A 24921-nucleotide genomic window follows, 5' to 3' on the forward strand; every position below is an offset into this window, starting at 1 on the left:
TGAATCCGGGTCTCCCACATTGGAGGCAGACTCTTTACCATCTGAGCCACCAGGGAAGAAAAAAGAAATAACATAAAAATAACAAAGAAATAACATAAAAATGGAAAGCAATAGATAAATATGCCAAGCCCAATAGTTGATTATTGAACAAATATTTAAAAAATTGATAAACTCCTAACAAGACTGATCAAGAAAGAAGAGAGAAAACACAAAAATCAATGTTAATTATTAAACTGGATATCAGATTATGCCACCAAATTATATAATACTCTTAAAAAATGAAGCTTATCAAAACTGACTAGAGAATAGATAGATGACCTGAATAGCTCTAACTACTCATCAAAAATTGAACTCTAAGCCTGCTGGAAAAGGCAAATTAAAACTACAATTCCCTGTCAGTCCAGTGGTTAGGTCTCAGTGCTTTCACTGCCTGCAGCCAGGTTTTATTTCTTGTTGGGGAACTAAGATCCTGCAAGCTGTGCTGTGTAGCCAAACAACAAAACAAAATAAAACACAGAAAGATGCTACTATAGGTTTACTAAAACCTATAAAATTTGAAAAGACTAACAATATCTAATGCTGGAACAGGTTCAGAGCAACTGGACTGCTCATGTATTGTTGGTGGAGGTACACAATCACACAACTACTGGGAAAAACTGACAGTTTCTTGTGTAAACATACACCTACCATATGGTCCAGCCATTCAACTTCTACCTGTTTCCCCAAGAGGAGTGGAAGCATATTTCTAAAGAATGACACGTGCAAGAATGTTCATTGCAGCTTTATTCATAATAGTAAAGTATCCAAAACAACATGTTTACATTTTCTTGTTGATGGACAGACAAATGGTGGTAACTCCATGCAATGGAATAGTGTGTGCCAAAAAAAGGAACAAATTACACATTCATACAACACATGGGTGAATGTCAAAAACATTATAGTGAGTCAGTCAATCAAGATGCAAGATAGTTCATACAGCATGTTTTCATCTACATCAAGTGAAAGGACTGGCAGAACTCATCTATGATGATAGCAATCAGAATAGTGGTCACCTCTGGTAGAAAGGGCTTCCCAGGTGGAGAAGTGATAAAGAATCCACCTGCCAATGCAGGGGACAGAGAGATGCAGGTTCAATCCCTGGGTCGAGGAGGTCCCCTGGAGGAGGAAATGGCAACTCACTCCAGTATTCTTGCCTGGGAAATCTCACGGGACAGAGGAACCTGGTGGGCTGCGGTCCATAGGGTCACAAAGAGTCACACACGACTGAGTGCGCACACACCACACCAACACACACTGGTAGAAAGAGGGATACAACTGTAAAGAGACGAGAGAACTTTCTAGGGTGATGGTAATGCTCTATATAGTGATTGAAGTGTTACTTAAATGAGTAGATACTTTTGCCAAGATTCACTGCAGTGTGCCCCTAGGATCTGTGCATTTTACTGTATGCAATTGAATCTAAGAAAGGAGTGTATCAACGCCCACTGTGTGTTAAGTGTTGTGCTAGACCCTGAGGTTGGATAGTGAGCAAACACAGACAGTCCCTCTCACAGAGCTTAGAAAAAAGACATTAATGAGAAATATATATATATATGTGTGTTTGAAAAATTGAAAACTATAGATGAGTGTACTGTGTGAGCAAGATGAGACTATAGCAGATGTGAACATTATGTTTGTATCTAAAACTCAGATGTGCAAGAAGTATCATGTTCTTTTAAATTGCCTTAGTTTTCCTCCATCCAGGTAAGTGGGAGATTCCAACTCTGTCTGTGCTGGGATTGCATAATCCTCCTGGTCACCCAAAACCCAGGGAACTCTGGTGGTACCTGGACAGTGCAGTATAGGCTTCCAGGTCACAGGCCTTCATGGTCATTGCTGATATCTTCATCGTCCAATGCATAAGCATCCTTGAGGGTCAGAGGCTTGCCTCTATTTGACTCTTAAGTTCTTCAGAAACACCCTCAGCCATCCTTTGGAAGTCTTGCCATTTCTTTGAAGGGCCATCTGGGAGCAAGGAGAAGGTCTCCACTGCTTTTAGGATCTTTTACCTGTCTCTTCTCTGAAGGTCTAGCATTATCTCTTGAATGGTTTTAAACTGCTGGCAAAACAGGAGGCTTTTGCTCTCTGCTCTGCAAAACTTGGTAAGGCAAAGAACAAAAAGTTCAAACTGCAAGCTTAAAATGTGAGAAAGAAAGAAAAATCACCTATGTATATGTAACAAAAATTTTTCAATAAATTATCCTGCCCAAGATTATATGCTTGAGCAAATTGATTCAGTTGGGAGACCAAGAAAGAATTTCTGAGAGGATCTAATGATTGAATTAGAGTTGTTTTAGAAGAGGTGAAATTATCTCTATAGGGTGGGGTGGGGAGAAATCAGAGGGGTACATGAGGAGGCCAGAGAGGCAGACAGGGTCCAGACCTGGAAAGGCCAATATTTCCATTCTCATCTTAGGGTAAATGGGAAGCCACTGAAGTGTTCCAACCCACCCCCACCCCACCTTTGCTCTTCTCTATTTAAAACAATATATTTGGCTATGGTCTTTATTAAAGGCATAGCTGGTCTTCAGTTCTACCCACTTCTGAGGCTGCTTCTAAATGGAGTCAGGAAGCCCCACACACATCTCTTTGGTTTTTGTGGATTCAGAAGGGCCACTGACCTCAGACAGGGGTGCAGCCGCATATACGGGTAATGTTGCACTCCAGCCAGCTCTTACGACAGCATATTTCTGCAACCTGCGATATATGAAGGTTTTCCCATTTGATTCAAAGTAGTTAGGTGAAATGGCTGGAGAAATAAAAGTAATTTAAGTTATAAATGAGAATGCTAACCATATGATAGGTTGCTATAAAGGAAGACCAACATTAATGTGCTGTAATATGCAATTTGAACTTGCAGAGGAGTGAATTATGTACTGCAATAATAAGGAGGCAAAAAAAGTTATATGACTACTTACTGTAGGGATAGCTATTTCTACAATGAGGTTTTTACAATCTGAGTGCATGTCTGTGCATAATTTCTGCATGCTTCCCAGGTATCATAAGTTATATCTAAAGACAGAAAGAGGTTAGTGTCCAAAGGAGGAAAAATCTGCTATTAAACTCATTAATTTGAGAGTTCTGGTTGTAGAATGATTGTGAAAGACAATTGTTTCTTGACTTGAATGTGGTCTTTTGCTGTAATTCTAAATGTGACCGTGTGAAAATATTGAATGCATCTGCTAAGTGAAGCAAAATGTGGAGTGGAACTATATTTATTTAACCTTATATTGGCAGTAATAAGGATGGGGAACCTATGAAGAAGGCAAGAGTCCTTCCTAAAATAGAAGCTGAAAATGGGAATAAGATGGAGTGATATCCTTAAAATATTGAATAGAATCTGTTTTAATTTCTGTTGTCTAGCACCTTCAAGTACTTCAGAAGCACACATTTATATATTGGTTATATATCAGTCACTTATTCCCAAAGTATTTTTATTAGGCAATAGTTTGAATTTGTTATCATAGTTTGAATGACTATATGGTCCTAATAGTAACACAGCCAGCTGCATTTCTTTAAATATATTCTAGATTTTTTCCCTAGCTCAGAATGAATGTCCTACTTTCCAAAGCAGTTCCACCCAGTGAAGCTTTGGTCAAAGGGGGAGAATTACAACCTAGCATCGCGGGCTGACTGACATTAATGATCGCAGTGAGCCAGAAGCCTGGCCCACTGGGTCAGTGGGCAGAGCATCGTGCCAAAGGCCTGAGTGCTGCCTTTTAATTCCGCTGGGGTCACTTGGAGTAGACTAACCAGCTGAACAGCACCATCCCAGATCGGTGGTGTCTAGCTTCTGCTCGGCTCCAAATCGCTGCTGTGAAGTTATTCCACGTGTCCGTGATGAGCTCATCCCTTCCTCAGTAAGTTGGCTGCTCCAAACATTTGGCCTTTTCTGAGCTCCAGCTGCTCATCAGATCACACGAGGACAGGGGAGGTGTGGATGGGTTGTTCCCTTGCACACCTCCTTCCTTAAGGTCTTGTCTCTCTCCTTTCTTTCATCTTCAGTTAACTAACCCTCCCACTCACCTAGTCTCTTTACTGTCATGCATTTTTACTGTCTGCTCACTGGCTCCTTCTCCCTGTTCAACTCTCCTCTCAAATTCTCTCCTATCCTGAAAGAACTCTTACCCAGCTGAATTTACCAGTTCACCTTCTGTCTGCTGCCTCTTTCCTCATTTTGCGTATTTGTACCTTCTATTGTACAGCAGAACAGGTATGGAAAGGACCTGTAAGGCTAGGACCTGTGCAGATTTTGAGAGACTGGCTCTCTTCCTTAGTTTTGCTCACTGGGCAGATGTCCAGCTTCCCTGTCCTTTGTACATCTTTTTTATTTTTCTCTAATTTTTATTTGTTATGGTCAATGGATTTTCCCTTCCTTAAAAATTTAGAAGGGATCATCCTGTACACACTGCTACATTTAAAGTGGATAACCAACAAGTACCTACTGAACAGCACAGGGAGCTCTGCTCAGAGTTATGTTGCAGCCTGAATGGGAGGGGAGTCTGGGGGAGAATGGATACATGTCCATGTCTGGCTGCATCCCTTTGCTCTCCACCTGAAACTATCACAACATTGCTAAGTGGCTCTACTCCAATATAAAACTAAAAGTTAAAAATATAAGAAAGTGAAAGTGTGAGTCACTCAATTATGTCTGACTCTTTGCAACTCATGGACTGTAGCCTGCCAGGCTCCTCTGTCCATGAAATTCTCCAGGCAAGAATACTGGAGTGGGTTGCCATTTCCTTCTCCAGGGGATCTTCCTGACCCAGGGATCAAACCTGGGTCTTCCACATTGCAGGCAGATTTTTTACCATCTAAGCCACATTGACCTAAAAAATACAGACACACACACACACACACACACACATATATATATGTATGTGTGTGTATATATATATCTATATACATATATATGTACTTACTTTGAAAAAATATGTCATGTATGCTCATTATAGAAAAAACGGATTATTTATTAGCAAAGGGTAGGCAGTAAAACTTTCCTTTTTCCTTCTAGATACTTTATGCATATAAACACGTCTGCAGCAGTATAGTGTAGCAGTTAAGCATGGGCTGTGGGCCAGAGTATGTGAATTTGAGAGTGAAGCTCTGCCACTTTTTGGCTATGTGACCTCAGGTACATTAGTAACTTCTCTGTGTCCTAGCAATTTCATCTCTAAAGTGAACTAAAAAATAGTGGTACCACTGGGATTGTAAGCATGAATGAATGAATGTTTATAAAATGTTTAGAACCATACCTAGAATTCAGAAAGCCCTTGGTAAATGTGCTACTGTTACATCACTTGTAAAGAAGTGAGATATGCTACATGTGGAAATTTACAACTTGCTTCTTCACTTCAAATGTACTTGAACATTTTCCATGTCATTCATTTTAGTCAATGAATGACTAATCTGATAGTCATACTTTAGGCATATTTTAAATGATTTATAATATTCCACTGTAAATATTGGATTTATTAATGTTTACTAGATGACTTGTTTCCAATTTTGTGATACAGACAATACAAAAGTTAACATCTTAGTCTATGCTTACATCTTTGTAAATATCCCTGGTTTCTGGAAATGGGATTTTTTGGGTCAACAGATAGACACATTTTAAAGACTCTTGACTTAAATTGCTAAAATGATCTCCAGATTATACTTCCATTAGTAGAGTGAGTTAGGTTCTTCTTTTTTTAAAAAATTAATTCCTTCAGGGACCCACAGGAACTTTATAGTCATTGCCTTTCATTGTGCCTGATGTGGCTAACTTTTCTGCATACATGACCTTCTAATAGAAATCATGCCAAATACTGATTTCAGATTGTCACAGCAAGGCTTAGTAATCATGAGGTTTCAGGAAAGATCCCTAGATTAGCAAAGACCTTAGGAAGCTCTTGAAAATATATATAAACCTTAATGAAGAGGTCCTCAAATTTAGCTGCACATTAGAATCTTTTGGGGAAACTTAAAAAAAAAAATGCTAGTGTTTTAAGCCTAGACTCAGTGGGTCTGGGGTAGCATCCAGGCATTGGATGATTTAAGAAGCTCTCCAGGGACTTCCCTGGTGGTTCAGTGGTTAAGAATCTGCCTTCCAATGCAGGGGACTCAGTTTGATCCATGGTCAGGGAACTAAGATTCCACACACCTCATGGCAGCCTAGTCTGTGCACTGCAGCTACGGAACCTGCAAGCTGTAGAGCCCATGCTCTGCAACCAGAGAAAGCCCGTGGACCGCAGCAAAAACCCAGCCCAGCCAAAAAAGACAAAAGTTCTCCAGATGGTTCTCATGTACAGTCTAGGTTGAAGACTTACACATTGGATTCAATTAATTACAGGCCAGGGTTACCTGAATTCATCATATTTGTTTCTTTATACCTACCCCAGGAGTCATCTTGCTGCCACCATTCAGTCATTCCCATCTTACTTTGTGAATATAAAGTGAACTATTTCAAAAATGGCAGTGCCTAGAAATTCAGGTAAAGGATACTCTTTTAAAAAAATTAATTTTTAATTGAAGGATAATTGCTTTACAGAATTTTGTTATTTTCTTTCAAACTTCGACATGAATCAGCCATAGGTATACATATGTCCCCTCCCTTTTGAACCTCCCTCCCACCTCACTTCCCATCCCACCCCTCTAAAAGATATTCTTGGTACTCACTTTTCTCCTTCAGTTATATTATAGATCACCATCATAACATTAATCTTACTGCTAAGCCATCAATCATATCTCTTTGATCAGATCTCTCCTTCAAGACACTAAATATGTCTCTTTTCAGGTAATTTCACCTACTGCTGTGCTTCATAAGTTGAATGTGATGTAAATGTCATTGGTTCTATCTTGTTGTTTTTATAAAACAACCTCAGCCCTGGTCATGTTTGTTGGAAATGTGAATTCTTGATGAGGCCCGCTGAACCAGAGACTTGACTCTAGGAATTTTACAAGCTGTGCGAAACCTCTTAGGTAATGATTCTCAGTGTAAAACTAGGAAAGGCATTTGATAAAAATGCTTTGCAATAGCATGTTCTTGCGATTTTCCCAAGTTCATTCAAAAAGAAATACAAAGAGTTCATCTCTGTACAAAAAATATATTTAGTTATACTCATGATTAAAGAAACAAATCAAATTGGCAGTGTTATATAGTCATTAATGTCAGCTTTATAAGTCATCTAAATAAGGATATAAGGGAATATGTACTTTTACAACTTCTGGTGAAAATGTAAATTAGGAAAATCGTTTTGAAAAGTGATGTGGAAAAATTTACTAAAATTAGAAATGAATATTTCCTTTGACCGAGAAATTCCATATCTAAGAAATTACTTTATAGATATTCTTATTATTCATATATATATATATATATATGAGGTTATTCATTTGAGCATTAGGTGTAATACTAGAACATTGGTAGCAACCTACCTGTCCAGCTATATAAATATGGCACATCCACCTAGTTGTTAAAAGTATGTGTCCGAGTGATATGTATAGACAGGGAAATACTCCAGTGATGCAAAATTGAGCAAAATAAGCAAGGTATAGGATTGCATTGGTGTAAATTTAAAAATGAAATAATGAATGTGGTGTTATGTCCTTTTTAAGGAAAGATAAATGAGAAGCTGTTAACAATAGCTATCTTTGATATGCAAAAGGTTGGGGAAGAAGAGAGACTTGTACATTTTCATTTTATATCATTATGTACTTTTGGGATTTTTAAACCACATTTATGTGTTATTTCTCTTTCAGAATTATAAAAAATCATGGCAGTTGTGGGATCTGCTGAATCAGTCTGCAATTTGAAAAAAAGAATGTTAAACAGTCACAGAAAATGCTTTACAAATGTTTCTGAAGGGTTTATGAGAAAGAACATCACATTCAATGGTAAGTGGGCTGGCACAACATTGCCCCCGAGCTAATTGTTCTTCAAAGCTTATGTTTCAAAAGTGACCATCCAGTGGGTGTACAAGAATTGATTCTGTCTTTCTGCATTCTTTTTGTTAGTTTATCTAAAACATTTCCTCAAAATAGTTACCCTCCTATTGTGTCAAACCATCTAGTGATATGTAAAAGGAAGTTAGGATTGGTGAACAAATTTTCTCTCCTATCCTTTATACTTATTAATGGCAACCCACTCCAGTAGTCTTGCCTGGAGAATCCCAAGGACAAAGGAGCCTGGTGGGCTAGAGTCCATGGGGTCGCAAAGAGTCAGACACGACTGAGCGACTAACACACACACACATCCTTTATTCTCATGCCCTTACTATATCATAAGTTATGGGGAAATGTCAGGTAGGGTGGTTTAGAATTTGTGCCATTCTCATTGTTTTAATTGTAATCTGTATCACAAATATTCAGATAACTAGAGAAAACAGCAACAACAGATCTTTGCATGAATATCTGGTTGACTTTTGAAAGACAACATTTCAAAAAAAACATCCCAACCAAGCTGTTCATCTCTAAGCCAGCTTGCTCTCTTCCCTGTCTCTCTCCCCTCAGCCCTGTTATCTCCACCCTGTGAGCTTCTCATCAGTGTTTGCTGGACCCATGTTTCCTTTCCATACCACTTCACTGGCCCTGTGTGAACCTGTGCCTAGATTAGAGAACAAGAAGTTTTGCTGTTTCCTCTTGGTCTATCTTGCAAAGCCTGCTAGTCATCTTTTCCCTAAAATGCTATATTATCCTAATGCCTCTGGTTCTGTATCAACAGAGGCTGCCCATGAGGCTGAACCCACAATCCTAAGTTTGTATTGAAACTCATTCTAGATCCAGGAAGTCTTTCTTGATTGGACCTAGAACAGCCACCTCCTGGGTATAAACACACACACACACACACACACATGCACATTCACACTTATAGATTGCTCCTGTTGAGTCCAGTCCTCCCTAGTGAACTGAATTTCATGGTATCTTGAACTTAAGATACCATGAAGATCTTTCTTCTTGATAAGGTGTTTTCAATGATTATCTGAATGACGTGATATAAATTTATGTAAGAACATCCCTGGTGGCTCAGTGGTAAAGAACCCATCTGCCAAAGCAAAAGATGCAGGTTTGACCCCTGGGTCAGAAAATCCCCTGGAGAAGGAAATGGCAGCCCGCTTCAGTATTCTTGCCTGGGAAATCCCATGGACAGAGGGGCCTGGTGGGCTATAGGCTATGGAGTCGCAAGAGTCAGACACAACTTAGTGACTAACCAAAAACAGCAACAAATTTTGTATTAATATAAATACATGTGCACACGGAGTATGCAAAGACATTCTCAAGATGTATTTACCAAAAAGAGACTCAGTTGACTGAAATACAGATAGACGGTATGTTTAAATCCTTTCCCTGACTGTTTTGACTAGGTGTAGGATGTCATCAAGATGAGGTCATCTACAGAAACTGGAGTAGAAAGGCAATGCCAAAGAATGCTCAAACTACTGCACAATTGCACTCATCTCACATGCTAGTAAAGTCATGCTCAAAATTCTCCAAGCCAGGCTTCAGCAATACGTGAACTGTGAACTTCCTGATGTTCAAGCTGGTTTTAGAAAAGGCAGAGGAACCAGAGATCAAATTGCCAACATCTGCTGGATCATTGAAAAAGCAAGAGAGTTCCAGAAAAACATCTATTTCTGCTTTATTGACTATGCCAAAGCCTTTGACTGTGTGGATCAAATAAACTATGGATAATTCCGAAAGAGATGGGAATACCAGACCACCTGACCTGCCTCTTGAGAAATCTGTATGCAGGTCAGGAAGCAACAGTTAGAACTGGACATGGAACAACAGACTGGTTTCAAATAGGAAAAGGAGTATATCAAGGCTGTATATTGTCACCCTGCTTATTTAACTTCTATGCAGAGTACATCATGAGAAACACTGGACTGGAAGAAACACAAGCTGGAATCAAGATTGCCAGGAGAAATACCAATAACCTCAGATATGCAGATGACATTACCCTTATGGCAGAAAGTGAAGAGGAGCTAAAAAGCCTCTTGATGAAAGTGAAAGTGGAGAGTGAAAACGTTGGCTTAAAGCTCAACATTCAGAAAACGAAGATCATGGCATCCGGTCCCATCACTTCATGGTAAATAGATGGGGAAACAGTGGAAACAGTGGCAGACTTTATTTTTCTGGGCTCCAAAATCACTGCAGATGGTGACTGCAGCCATGAAATTAAAAGACTCCTTGGAAGAAAAGTTATGACCAACCTAGATAGCATATTCAAAAGCAGAGACATTACTTTGCTGACTAAGGTCCGTCTAGTCAAGGCTATGGTTTTTCCTGTGATCATGTATGGATGTGAGAGTTGGACTGTGAAGAAGGCTGAGTGCCAAAGAATTGATGCCTTTGAACTGTGGTGTTGGAGAAGATTCTTGAAGGTCCCTTGGACTGCAAGAAGATCCAACCAGTCCATTCTGAAGGAGATCAGCCCTGGGATTTCTTTGGAAGGAATGATGCTAAAGCTGAAGCTCCAGTACTTTGGCCACCTCATGCGAAGAGTTGACTCACTGGAAAAGACCCTGATGCTGGGAGGGACTGGGGGCAGGAGGAGAAGGGGACGACAGAGGATGAGATGGCTCGATGTCATCACTGACTCGATGGACATGAGTCTGAGTGAACTCCGGGAGTTGGTGATGGACAGGGAGGCCTTGCATGCTGCAATTCATGGGGTCGCAAAGAGTCAGACATGACTGAATGACTGAACTGAACTGAACTGAATTGTAGAATAATGTGTAAATTTTCTATCTTGTCTCACAGGCCTGCTGTTGATAGGTTCCTGGAGGAGGATTTTGTTGGAATGCCTTGTTTCTCTGGAATCAGTATGTAGCATATGTACTTCTGAGAGCAGTTGCCTGGACACCCAGTTTCAGAACCCAGACTTTACAGGCTATGACAGGTACTTTCATAGTCATAGAGCTTACTCCAAGGAGGATACGCTCATTTGCAGGGTCTTGAGCCAGAGGGTAGAGCTACTGGTAGCTTGTGAGACCATGGTCCTATTCCATAAAAGTACAGGCATGTGGAGCTGCCTTTACCGACAGGCCAGTGCTCACTGCCTCCTAGGTGTATTCAGCGTCTTTGGAGTCTGTCTCTGGTGTTGCCAGTATTAGGGAAGGCATCGTTTTTCTCAACCATAGATTGGAGTCTGAACTGTGGTAATGTAATGGGTTGCTTTCAGTACTGCAAAAAGCCCAGTGGAAGTTGTGTATTTACCTTCATAGCATCACATTACTTATTGACAGAATTTTTCACATGTGGACTTTGTAGGGGAAAATTAATCACAAGGGTCTACGATAGGGCCTACTTTGTCTCTAAGTCCTTTCTAAGTCTCTTTTGTTGTTGTTTAATCACTCAGTTGTGTCCCCTCTTTGCAACCCCATGGACTGTAGCCCACCAGGCTCCTCTGTCCATGGAATTTCCCAGGCAAGACTGGAGGTGGAATGGGTTGCCATCTTCTTCTCCAGGGATCTTCTCAACCCAAGGATCAGACCTGTGTCTCCTGCACTGCAGGCAGATTCTTTACTGCTGAGCCATCAGGGAAGCCCTCCAGGCCCCTTTAACATTCCGTGAATCAGCCCAGGTGGTCCATGAACTTGATAGTCAGCAAGATACTCTCATTCCACCCACCATTTTTCTCTTAAGAGCCTGAACACTGTCTGAGCACTTGGGCAGTGCCTCAGCATTGGGCAAATATCCTGAACTGAGTTTTAACAGCTTCACCCACCTATCCTGAATCTGTAGTCCTCTGGGTAGGAACCCAGAGGCTGGTAAGTGTTCTTTCTTCTCCCCTCTCTCTTTCTCTTTATTCTTTCAGCTTGAATCTTTCAGGATAATTTTCTACTTGCTTTTATTTCCCACGTCTCTTCTCTGTTCTGTGAATGCATCTTGTTGTGCCTTTCCCTGAAGCTATGCATATTTTACTCTCTGCCATTTTCTGGACTCAACTTTATCAACTTGTTCACTGTAAAACCCACTTGTTGTCTTCTTTCAGAAGAAGACAGTTATCTGGATATCAAGTATCAGCAATGCCCTGGTCACTGTAGGATGGCTATATTAAGCTTGCTTCTTACAGCTCTCCTTCTGATTTCTACTAATTTGATAAATCCCTGCTAGCTAATTAAGTACAATTAACATTTAATAGTAGAAAATGTAAAAAGTCAGTTGTACCTCTCTCAGCATAATGATAAGCAAAACCTTTTATGTTGTGGTGTCTTAAGAGTTAGCTGCCTCAGTGCTAAATGTTGCTTTTAATTAAACAATAAAGAATGTAACACCCTTTCTGGTATCATTATAAATTTTGATATGGTACAACAATTTGATTCTTTAAAAATTAATTGCCTAGGAGTATGTTTAAGTAGTATTGATTATGTTGGAACCTCGTGGTGATCTGCTATACTTAACCTAACATTTAAAATATCTTTTTTTTTTCCATTATATGTTGTGATGTAAGAATAAAAGCAAAGTACAAAACAAATAGGCACTTGAATTCTAATAGCAATAAGCAATAAATGTCAGGCATCTGGAAATTATGGTTGCAATTTCATCAGAGTACACTTTGTTCTTCTATTATGCCTGCATGAATTTTGCTGCAGGCAAAATCTATTACAGATAACAGTTAAGAACCTTTCTAATCTACACAGATAGTCATGGCAAAATGCTGGAAAACTAAATGTTGGAAAATGTAATATTGCAGGGGAAAATTGACACTTGTAGAAAATAACGTGGGCCTATTTAGAACCACAAATGGTAATCATTTCTTTAAGATCATGTGCTGCAGAGGTTTCTGTGCTGGGTGACCCAGGTGAAGGACACAGCGCTGGGTATGAATCGTGTTCTGCTGGCTGTGGTGTACGTGCACAGGTAGATGCTTATCTGTAAATTGAGGGGTGGAGGTATATGCTTAATGATTGCTACCTGAAATTGTAATTACAAAGTCAGATTGCACGTGAGAAGCCTGGGTTTTTTCCACTGCCCTTGGGTACATTGGAGAGGAATATTTCTATTCTGGGCCCAATTGACTCCCCTCTGGAGAAAGATTAATTAGTATTCACCACTCTTGATGGCACATAGTGACCCTGGATAGTTGCTTGGTAAATTTACTAACTGAGCTTTCAGGAAATTGGCTTCTGGCTATTAACTTGAATAAATGTCTTTTTTGCACTTAACTCCAGCTTAACCTGCATTTTCTAGGTCTCAGAGCGTTAGAACTAGAGTTTGAAGATACAGAGTCTGCCATTTACTTCATTATCCACATCCTTTTGTATTTTTCACATCCCTTCAGTACATATGCGTCATTACCAGCTAGATTATTGATTTATTGCGGTGTAACCAATTACCCCCAAATTTAGCTACTTAAGGCAACAAATGTTTGTTATCTCACAGTTTCTGTGGGTCAGGAATTTGGGAGCAGTTTAGATGGTTGTTTCTGGCTTGGAATTTATAAAGAAGTCACCCTCAAGACGTCAGCCAAGGCTGCAGCCAACTAAGGACTTGATGTCAAGCTGGAGGATGAAGGATAGCTCTTGGCAAGAGATCTCAATTCCTCAGTTGCCAGGAGGCTTCCACTCATTGCCATGTGAGTCTTTCCATAGAGCTACTTGAGAGTGGCTACAGCATGGCCGCTGGCTTCCCCAAGAGGAATTGATCCAAGAGACAGGAAGGAAGCTGCAGTGTCTTCCTTGTCTCTTTTGCCATATTCTGTTTATTACAAGTGAATCACCAAGTCCTACTTATATTGAAGGGGAAAATGAAATTCTAACTCTTGAAGGGAGACACATCAAAGAAATTGTGGGTGTATTTTAAAACCACTATATCACCTAAACAAGACACACTAGCATGGGCTCCCAGGACAGACTTGTTTTCCAGGCTTGCTCAGGTAGCATCTCATCTGAAAGACCTCTTTCACTTCTTGGACCCACATTCTTCTTCTTTCTCTCACATCTAGATAATAGCATCTCATCACTTTGAGCATGTTGTCTTTGACTGCTATGAATCATTAAGTGTGTGTGTATTTTGTTTTCTCCTCAATTAAAATGTTAGGTGTTTTAAGATAAGAGTTGTGTCGTAACTCTTATCTTCTCTAGAGGCCGTTCCTTGTTAGGCAATTTGATGGTGCTTGGTGAGTGAGCAGGAGAGGCCGTTGAGTGTGGTGAGTGAGAGCAGGGCTTTGATTCAAAGGAGCCAAGAAGTCTTTGGTTGAAATTCTGGCTCCACTGTTGTAAAAGCTTGGGTAATCTGTTATACAGCAGGTATTCTGTGAGAATTGTTCCACATGTAGGTAATGGGAGGAGGTGAGCTCCATGTCTTTCCATTCCACTGTCTTGATCTGTTACATGGGGAACAATATTAGAACATATCTCATGACCCCATTGTGATAATTAATGAGTCAGTGCATGTTGGGAATGTAGGAAGAGATACACAAATTGTAGGTCTTATCACTGTGGTATTGATTACACTTCACCTCTTCATGGACCACTTTTTTGTTATGTTGAATAAACTGATGTGGATCCTTCTCCTGCCAAATTTCTATTTGACAAAAAACAAGTTACTTCTTTTCTGAGTCTCAGTTTTCTGATCTCTGACATGAATGTGTTATGCCCAATAATTTCTGTGACCCTTCTGTAGCAAGATTATCTAACTCTGTTTTCTCTTATACAGGTGTAAGTACAAAGAGAAAAGATTTTCTCTTTGATTTAGGCAAGTTCTACAGAACATACTAGGTTGTATCTTATAGAGAAGAATGTTTCATTGCAATATAAAACACCTGTGTTAGGCTTGTCTGCAAAGGAGGATGGAGACTAATTTTTTTTAGTGTTCAGGTCTCCACAAATGTCATACCATTACATCCAACTATTCCTCTGAATGTCCCTTTTCTCCCTTCTACTTATCTCAGCCAATCCACCACCCAAAATCTCCACCAAAAATGAAGGTCCCCAGGTCACATGGCTAATAAACAGAAGCAGGGAGAATTGGAACCAATTCTCCATGATTCCAGTCCCAGGTTCTTTCCAAGACCCTTGCTCACCTCCGTTTGAGACAGGTGTAACCTCTTAAGTGATTTAACATCAGCTTATCAGGAAGATCCCATGGAGGAGGGCATGGCAACCCACTCCATGCCTGGAGAATCCCATGGACAGAGGAGCCCGGCAGGCTACAGTCTATGGGGTCGTAAAGAGTTGAACATGACTGAGGAACTAACACATACTTCCTGTCCTTCCATACCTGGCCACAGAAATACCCAACTAACCCAGGGGAAGCAGTACTGAGGTTATTTGCATAGCTGCAAAGCTCTTGCTGGGTCAAACTGAAGGGAACTATCTGGAGTTCTTTTAGTCCCTTTTTACGTTCAGTAGGCAATTAGCAGCAGTCTTGCCTCTAAGTGCCCACTAAATCTCAGTGGCTTTAAGAGGGTAAAATTCTTTGATATGAAAATTCCAGGGCTTCTATGAGGGTTCTTGAGAGTCTGAACAGGAAGAGTTTTTATTTGTTTTGTTTGGATTTATTTTCATCTTCTTTTGCCCAGGTCCCCTAAGCGTAGGAAACCATTTGCTTTGTGTGGCAAAGCAGGGAGGTGGCCTCTATGGGGTTTACCCCATTGATTGTTGCCACTTTGCACCTGGTTGGGCCTGTGAAAAGTCCTTCCCATGGAGAGATCAGAGAGTCTTGCTCAGAGTCTGGGCTACCAGTGGGTCTCACAGCCAACCCTATTTGAGAAAGATTGGAAAGCCCAGCTGACTGGGTCTTGCCTATCCAGGCTCCCTAGTGGGGCTTTGTTATGGGTGTCTTGCTGCCTGAGAGCAGGTGAATGGAAGGGAGGAGGGACTAACTGCTTCTCCATACACATATGAGCATGAGGAATGAGGAGAGGCAGGCCATTACACCATGTGCCTGTGAGGAAGGGGGGACCACAGGGTGGGACCCAAGAGTGGAACACGCAACAGTGGTGAGGTTGGTTGTGGTGCTCGGGAAGGGGCCAGGTGCCCACAGCTGGCATTTGAGCATAAAGCATAGGCGTTCGAGAGCAGGAAGGAGATGAATGGAATGTATATAAAATGCTTAGCACAGTGCCAGGTTCATAGAATGTGTTTAATAATTCAAATTTGTTTTTCCTAAGGAGTTTAAAGCAATGTGTGTATAATATGTGTGTGCTCATGAGCACATGTAGTAGATGCTGGATGAATACATATTGATTGAACAAAACAAGTTCCCTGAATTACTTACTACAGAGTCAGATCTCCAGCCTGGATCATCTGATTCCTAATTTGGGCTTTACATCTTTGGTAATTCTCAATGCCAAGCATGCCTGAGGGTGGGTTTAGAGGGGTGGGTTGGAAAAAAGGGGATAGGACATTTTGAGAAGTGAGTAGAGGCTGGCTTTCTGGAGATGTTCTTCTAGTTATGGTTTTGCCTATTTGGGCACCAAGGAAGCCACGTTATGTCTGTTGGGTTCTGTTTTCTGATCTATAAAATGGAGACTCTAGTTTATCACCTGCTTTGCATCCAGGTGGGAGGCACTGTGCTGCCCACATGTTGCATAAAATCCAGTTGAGGAGATGTACCATGGACAGATACTGTCGAGAACAACACAAGACTTTATCAACTAAATGAGGTCAGAGTAGAACAATCTCAGTTCAGAATTGGACACCACTTGTCACTGGAAGTTGTGATGGCTTAGAATACTCTGCAAGAAAGGCTTAAATTGACTCTTGAAGAACCTCTATAAGTGATTGTGAGAATAAGATACTATACATTATATGAAATCCTTACAGTAGTATAATGAGCTTCACTCTTGTGAAGTGTTAAGATTACTACCCTCTTCCAGATCAATAAGACTTACCCCAAGATAATAGGTCTATTCTATGTTCTTATTCTTATGCCTTAAGCAAAATGTGACTGAGAGATAAGCATGCCATTCTTTCTTTTCCTAAATACAATATGGTTAATTCAAGCTTCATATTTTAAGTCAGAAAAGTTAAAAGTCCACATCTAGATACTGCTACTTACTAGCTGTGTAGTCTTGGATGAGGTGTATAACCCCTCTAAACCTCATTTTTCTTCTGTGTATAATGGAAGTATACTACCCACCTCATAGGATCGTGCTGAGTGTTACACTGTGAAATATAAAGGACTATCCGCAAAGCTATGACAGTGTTTTTGTTGTCTGAATAGACTATTTGGTATTGAAATGTTCTGAGCAATAGACTATATGCTTCCTAAGATATGGAAAATTCCTCAAAGGCAGAGCTAACCAACAGTATTTGACATTTTTGTTTTGATTGCTTCTTCCATATGGTATCTAGTTAGATGACTCAGTTCAGTTGTTCAGCTGTGTCTGACTCTGTGACCCCACGGGCTGCCCCATGCCAGGCTTCCCTGTCCATCACCAACTCCTAAAGTTTACTCAAACTCATGTCCATCGAGTCGGTGATGCCATCCAACATCTCATCCTCTGTCACCCCCTTCTCCTCCTGCCTTCAATCTTTCCCAGCATCAGGGTCTTTTCAAATGAGTCAGTTCTTCGCGTCAGGTGGCCAAATTATTGGAGTTTCAACTTCAGCATCAGTCCTTCCAATGAACACTCAGGATTGATTTCTTTAGGATTGATTGGTTTGATATCCTTCCAGTCCAAGGGACTCTCAAGAGTCTTCTCTAACACCATAGTTCAAAAGCATTACTTCTTTGGCACTCAGCTTTTTTAATAGTCCAACTCTCACATCCATACATGACTACTGGAAAAACCATAGCTTTGACTAGATGGACCTTTGTCGGCAAAATAATGTCTTTGCCTTTTAATATGCTGTCTAGGTTGGTCATCGGAGAAAGCAATGGCAATCCACTCCAGTACTCTTGCCTGGAAAATCCCATGGACAGAGGAGCCTGGTAAGCTTCAGTCCATGGGGTCGCTAGGAGTTGGACACGACTGAGCGACTTCACTTTCAGTTTTCACTTTCATGCATTGGAGAAGAAAATGGCAACTCACTCCAGTGTTCTTGTCTGGAGAATCCCAAGGACAGGGGAGCCTGGTGGGCTGCTGTCTGTGGGGTCACACTGAGTCAGACAAGACTGAAGTGACTTAGCAGCAGCTGGAGCAGCAGCAGGTTGATCATAGCTTTTCTTCCAAGGAGCAAGCGCCTTTTCATTTCATAGCTACAGTCACCATCTGCAGTAATTTTGGAGCCCAAGAAAATAAAGTATCTCACTGTTTCTGTTGTTTTCACACCTATTTGCCATGAAATGATGGGACTGGATGCCAAGACCTTCATTTTTTGAATGTTGAGTTTTAAGCCAGATTTTTCACTCTCCTCTTTGACTTTCATCAAGAGGCTCTGCAGTTCCTCTTCACTTTCTGCCATAAGGGTGGTGTCATTTGTGTATCTAAGGTTATTGATATTTCTCCCAGCAATCTTGATTCCAGCTTGTGCTTCATCCAGCCCAGCATTTCATATGATGTACTCTGCATATAAGTTAAATAAGCAGGGTGACAATATACAGCCTTGACATACTCCTTTCCCAATTTGGGACAAGTCTGTTGATCCATGTCCAGTTCTAACTGTTACTTCCTAACCTGCATACAGATTTCTCAGAAGACAGGTAAGGTGGTCTGTTATTCACATCTCTTGAAGAATTTTCCACAGTTTGTTGTGATCTACACAGTCAAAGGCTTTGGCATAAAGCAGAAGTAGGTGTTTTTCTGGAATTCTCTGGCTTTTTCTGGACATGGAACAATAGACCAGTTCCAAATAGGAAAAGGAGTACGTCAAGGCTGTATATTGTCACCCTGCTTATTTAACTTATATGCAGAGTACATCATGAGAAACACTGGGCTGGAGGAAGCACAAGCTGGAATCAAGATTGCCGGGAGAAATATCAATAACCTCAGATATGCAGATGACACCACTCTTCTGGCAGAAAGTGAAGAGGAACTAAAAAGCCTCTTGATGAAAGTGAAAGAGGAGAGCGAAAAAGTTGGCTTAAAGCTCAACATTCAGAAAACGAAGATCATGGCATCTGGTCCCATCACTTCATGGGAAATAGATGGGGAAACAGTGGAAACAGTGGCAGACTTTATTTTTCTGGGCTCCAAAATCACTGCAGATGGTGACTGCAGCCATGAAATTAAAAGATGCTTACTCCTTGGAAGAAAAGTTATGACCAACCTAGATAGTATGTTCAAAAGCAGAGACATTACTTTGCTGACTAAGGTCCGTCTAGTCAAGGCTATGGTTTTTCCTGTGATCATGTATGGATGTGAGAGTTGGACTGTGAAGAAGGTTGAGTGCCGAAGAATTGATGCCTTTGAACTGTGGTGTTGGAGAAGACTCTTGAGGGTCCCTTGGAAAGCAAGGAGATCCAACCAGTGCATTCTGAAGGTGATCAGCCCTGGGATTTCTTTGGAAGGAATGATGCTAAAGCTGAAACTCCAGTACTTTCGTTGCCTCATGTGAAAAGTTGACTCATTGGAAAAGACTCTGATGCTGGGAGGGATTGGGGGCAGGAGAAGAAGGGGACGACCGAGGATGAGATGGCTGGATGGCATCACTGACTTGATGGATGTGAATCTGAGTGAACTCCGGGAGTTGGTGATGGACAGGGAGGCCTGGCATGCTGCGATTCGTGGTGTTGCAAAGAGTCGGACACGACTGAGTGACTGAACTGAACTGAACTGAACTGGCTTTTTCTATGATCCAACGGATGTTGGCAATTTGATCTCTGGTTCGTCTCCTTTTCTAAATCCAGCTTAAACATCTGGAAGTTCACAGTTCCCATACTGTCAAAGCATGTCTTGGAGGATTTTGAACATTACTTTGCTCAGATGTGAGATGAGTGCAATTGTGTGGTAGTTTGAACATTCTTTGGCATTGCCCTTCTTTGGGATTGGAATGAAGACTGACCTTTTCCAGTTCTCACCTCCACTAGAGATGACTCAGTAAGCATAATTATTGATTAGTTTTCAACTAGTCTCCAAATGAATATTTTCTATATTTCTGTCAAAGTCCTGATTTAACTGGTTTTGGTTGTTTTTTGGTGAGACCATATAGTTTGTATATAAGGGTGGGCATCAGTGGATTCTGGCTATTTTTCAACACTGGGTCTTGAGGGAAACATTGATTTCAGAGGGTTTTTCAGTATCTTTAGAGAGAGTTTTTTTTTACTATCTCTCTAAAGTAGTCCTTTCCCAGCCACCATCTTCAATGTCTCCTAATCATTTTCTTTACAGAATTTATCGCTATTTAAAATCACCTTATTTGTTTACTTGTCTATTTCTCTTATGCTCTTATACAATGTAAGGTTGGTAACCTAAAAGGAGATTGGAGGTGACCAAGAAATATTATGAATAATTATGAATTATATTATGAATTAATTAATATCTGAATACAGCCATCAAGTTAGACAATAAAAACACCAATTCAATTGTCCAGTATTCCTTTTTTCCAGGGATGACTTCTCCTACATCCAAGGGTAGATACATTTGAGCATTCCATATTTATCCTGTTGCACAGAGTGGACAAGCATGACAGAGATTTAACATAAGTGAGTCTCATTTACACACAAGAAACCCAGCCAGAAGAGCTATTCCAAAGATCCAAAATGATGTTCTAAGTCCTGAAAGCATGAAAATAGTTGCCGCCTATGTCCTTGCTTGGGATGTGGTCAGTTATATCAACCTTAAGTTTGTTTGTTCATTTGTTTCAGGAGAGCATATCACCTCTTCAGTGTCATGGTTTCTGAAGGAGACTTAACTGTGTTTCCCTTTTGAGGACAAACTGCAAAACACATGTTAAGTTCTCTGCCGCCAAAGTTTTCAGGGCAAGGAGCTGGAATATGCAGTGACTGAACATGGCCAGGGTGTGGCCCCTCAGGAAGATGTGCTTCCCAGCTGGCGCTAGTGGTGAAGAGCCTGCCTGCCAGTGCAGGAGATGCAAGAGACCTGGGCTCAATCCCTGGGTCGGGAAGATCCCCTGGAGGAGGGCATGGCAACCCACTCCAGCGTTCTTGCCTGGAGAGTCCCATGGACAGAGGATCCTGGCGGACTGTGGCAAGATCACAGTCAAGTCTCCTCACTGCCTACATGGCATGTAATCCCTGGGACCGATCAAGCCTTTCTTAAAGATTTGTGCTGCATTTAATACCATTAAGTTAATTCTCAGTTTGCAGTTGCTTATGGCGGCAACTTCTATATTCATGCGAAATTTCTCCTTGAATAGAATTATTCAGGGTGACAGGCAGAGGCTCTTTCAGAATCCTTATTGTGATATCATCTTGAATGAGAATGACTACTCTGAATAACTTTGTTCAGAGGTGTTGATTATGGACTGAAGTTTTGTATTTTTATGTTAATTTCAGGTAATCCCTTTTTCTCATGTATTTGACTTTAACATAGCTGGGTAATTTTGAAATTCTGATGATTGTATTTTTAAATGCACAAAACAAAGTTCCAGTGCAAGTAGGTATTTTTCACCAACCGAAAGAAAAACTTCAGTGTGTTGTAAATATTACAGAAAAAGCAACATTCTAGTCTGCTGTACTCCTATGGATTTATTTTCTGTGAAGCCTAGATCTAAGCTTTGTAATGGTGCACTCCCAATATCTACCTTGTCTATCACCTCAGGCCATATTCAGTATTTCCTCACTTAAAATCCATAAAGGTTTGGATGATCACATCTCTACACACCTTGGTCCTTTGGGCATCCCTTTGATTCTTTTGAATTAAGAGATGATAGAAGTGGAAAAGGCCAGTGATACATATAAACCAGCAGTGCCCAAACTCGTTTTCTGTTGACTGACTGTGTCCAAGTCAATACACCTGGGGATCTTTAAAAACATACAGATCTTAGGACTTCAACCCCCAGAAATTCTTATTTAGAAGGTTTGTGTTCTGATCTTGGAATCTTTATTTTTGAAAAGCTGATGCTAAGTTGGATTTAGGGACCAATTGCCTCCAGCATAACACCCTGATTTTATAGGCAGTAAACTGAGCTCTACAAAGGACAGAGGAAACATACATGGGCGCGCAGCCAGTTAGTGACCCATCACATGTATTCTCAGTCTTTCCATCCTGAGCTCATCACCATTCTTTAATTAGGATGACAACATAACAACTCTGTCTACAACTACCTCTCAAGAGGTCCACCTACTGTGTACGCTTGCTTTTTGTACTATCTCGATGCCTCATTTTCTCTCCTCCTTCTGAGAACACTTATTGGATATGCCTTCTCTGCTTCCCAGAATAATCACTCCTCACTGTCCTTTCTTATAGAACCAAGTGCCTTTAATGACATTTCTAAGTGTTTCCCAATGATAGTGTGAATGACGGAGTCAGGAGGCTGTTAATAATTTCCACTGGGAAACTGACCTGGGGGCGGGGGGCGGGTTTCAGTCCCCATGATTTGGAGCAAGAAGATTACAGGTATACATAGGAGGGAGGAAGGCATCCTTAAAGGTGCTAAAATAATGGTTGTACATAAGTCTTCTACTTGATTCTGGGGCTCCCAGAATCTGATCATCATTACTTTGTTTTGATCAGAAGCTGAAACTTTCTTGGTTACTCTCAAAGGGGCAACTTCTCAGTGGTAAAATGATTTCCAAATCCCATCAAAACAACCCCCCGCCCCCAAGAAAAAATGTCTGTCAGAGTCTCAGCACTTAGTAGATGTGTGTTATGGGGCTCATAAAAACGAAGCCTGCAACTCCCCAGAGTACTTTCCTGATCAAGGCTTCTGGGAGGCACAGGATTCCCTCAGATTTTCTAACAGGGAATCTGGAGAAGGGTTTTAGGGTAGTTTTTCCCTTCTGAAGGTGAGTGAGGTGGTATGCGTGTGAAAGTGAAGAGAGAACATGCCTGTAGGTGTGCCTATGTGTGTGCACCTGGATGCATGTTCCCTTCTCTCAGGAACATATGAGACTGCTCTGCTGGCTGGGCAGGGGAGCAAGCAGGCAGGCCCACCCAGGAATTTAAGGCTCTGGGTGCTAGGCTGCCTTCTGTCAGCATGGCTGACTTCTCTCTGACGTCCTCCCGTAACTCATTCCTGCTTTGTTTGATCTCTAATTCTCAAGACAGGTTTTGTTTTTTTTCTTTTAGTTAGTTATGATTTTTTCTTCTTATCAAAGTAATACACTTAATATAGACTTTATTTTTCAGTTTACAGGAAAATTGAGCATAAAATCAGAGTTTCCAGATACCTATGTCCCCTCACTCCCCAACAAAGCGTAGCCTCTCCCATTATCAATATCATGTAAGACTTAGCAAATGAACAACAGCAACAATATCAATACTACATCCAGGTTTAAGTACTGGTAACATTTTGGTGGTGTAATCTGCTCATCAGTATGAGTGTGTGTTCTTTCTTCCTTATCAAAATCATATTGGAAATATCATTTTTGCCACTCTTTTCAACTAACACCAGACCTTGAAAATCTTTTGACATTCTTAAATATTCTAACAAATGATTTTCCATGACTGCATAGTTGCACATTAAATGTCTGATCGTGTTTTTTCTAACCAAGATATTATAAACACTGGTGGCACAGACCTCCTCTGCACCTTTCCTCCCTTAGGACAGATTCCCAGGGAGGAGCTGTGACATCAGAGGACACCATGCTGTCAGACTCTCCTCACAACAAGCCAGGCCAGCCTTGGGAAGGGCCCCTGATGCATACCTCTACCTGCAAAGAATGAGATTGCCCCTTTATCTGCAGGCTTACCCAAACTAGATGTTTAAATTTTAAAAATCTGTTATATAAGCAATTAAAATATGCTATCTCAATTATAAAAAAATGAGGAAACAGATCATGTCTCTTCCTTGTTGTTGTTTAGTCATTGTTGTTGTTAGTCATTAAGTCACATACAAGTCTTTTGAGACATGGTGGACTGTAGCCCACCAGGCTCCTCTGTCCATGGGGTTTCCTAGGCAAGAATACTGGAGTGGGTTGCCATTTCCTTCTCCAGGGGATCTTCCTGACCCAGGGATGGAACCCATGTCTCCTGCACTGGCCAGCGGATTCTTTACCACTGAGCCACCAGGGAAGCCTCTTCCTTCCTACAGGTCCCTAGATATTCATTTAAATGAATCTGTTTAAGATCGCCCAGCCCAGGTTCGATGTATGAGACAGGGTGCTCAGGGCTGGTGCACTGGGACAACCCAGAGGGATGGGATGGGGAGGGAGGTGGGAGCAGGGTTCAGGATGGGGAACACATGTAAACCCTTGGCTGATTCATGTCAATGTATGGCAAAAACCACTACAATATTGTGAAGTAATTAGATTCCAATTAAAATTTAAAAAAATAAATGAACCTGTTTAAATGGCACCTCCAACACTGTCCTAATTATTGGGGCCATTAAATGAATAAGTCATTCTCTCTCTTCAAGAATGTTACTCATTAGAGTGGAGATAGGTAAGCACAGAGGATGAAATGGTTAGATAGCATCACTGACTTAATGGACATGAATTGGAGCAAACTCCGGGAGATAGTGAAAGACAGGGAAGCTTGGTGTGCGACAGTCCATGGAGTCTCCAAGAGTCAGAGATGACTTAGCAACTTAAGAACAGCAACAACAAGATAAGCATATAACTAAGTTATGCAATGTGCTATGAATTCTTTGTATATGGTTTGTACTCAGTAACTATTTTGAATGGAGGCCTAGATGAAGAAGACTAGTGGCCTGTGGAATTGCAAAGGAGATAGTCATTAATTTTTTCTGAGGGTGGTGAAGAGGGGCTTGCAGGTGGAGGTGTCTTGCCATCCATTCATTCTCCAGCTGTGTATAAGCACTGGACACTCTTTTTTTCTTTTCATTTTTGGCCATGCTGGGTCTTTCTGTAGGCGTGCCCTAGTTGTGGCGGGCGGGGGCTGCTCTCTAGCTGCAATATGCAAGCTTCCCACTGCAGCAGTGTCTCTTG

The sequence above is a fragment of the Oryx dammah genome, unplaced genomic scaffold, assembly GCF_014754425.2.
Source record: "Oryx dammah isolate SB20612 unplaced genomic scaffold, SCBI_Odam_1.1 HiC_scaffold_13, whole genome shotgun sequence".
In the NCBI taxonomy this organism is placed as follows: Eukaryota; Metazoa; Chordata; class Mammalia; order Artiodactyla; family Bovidae; genus Oryx; species Oryx dammah.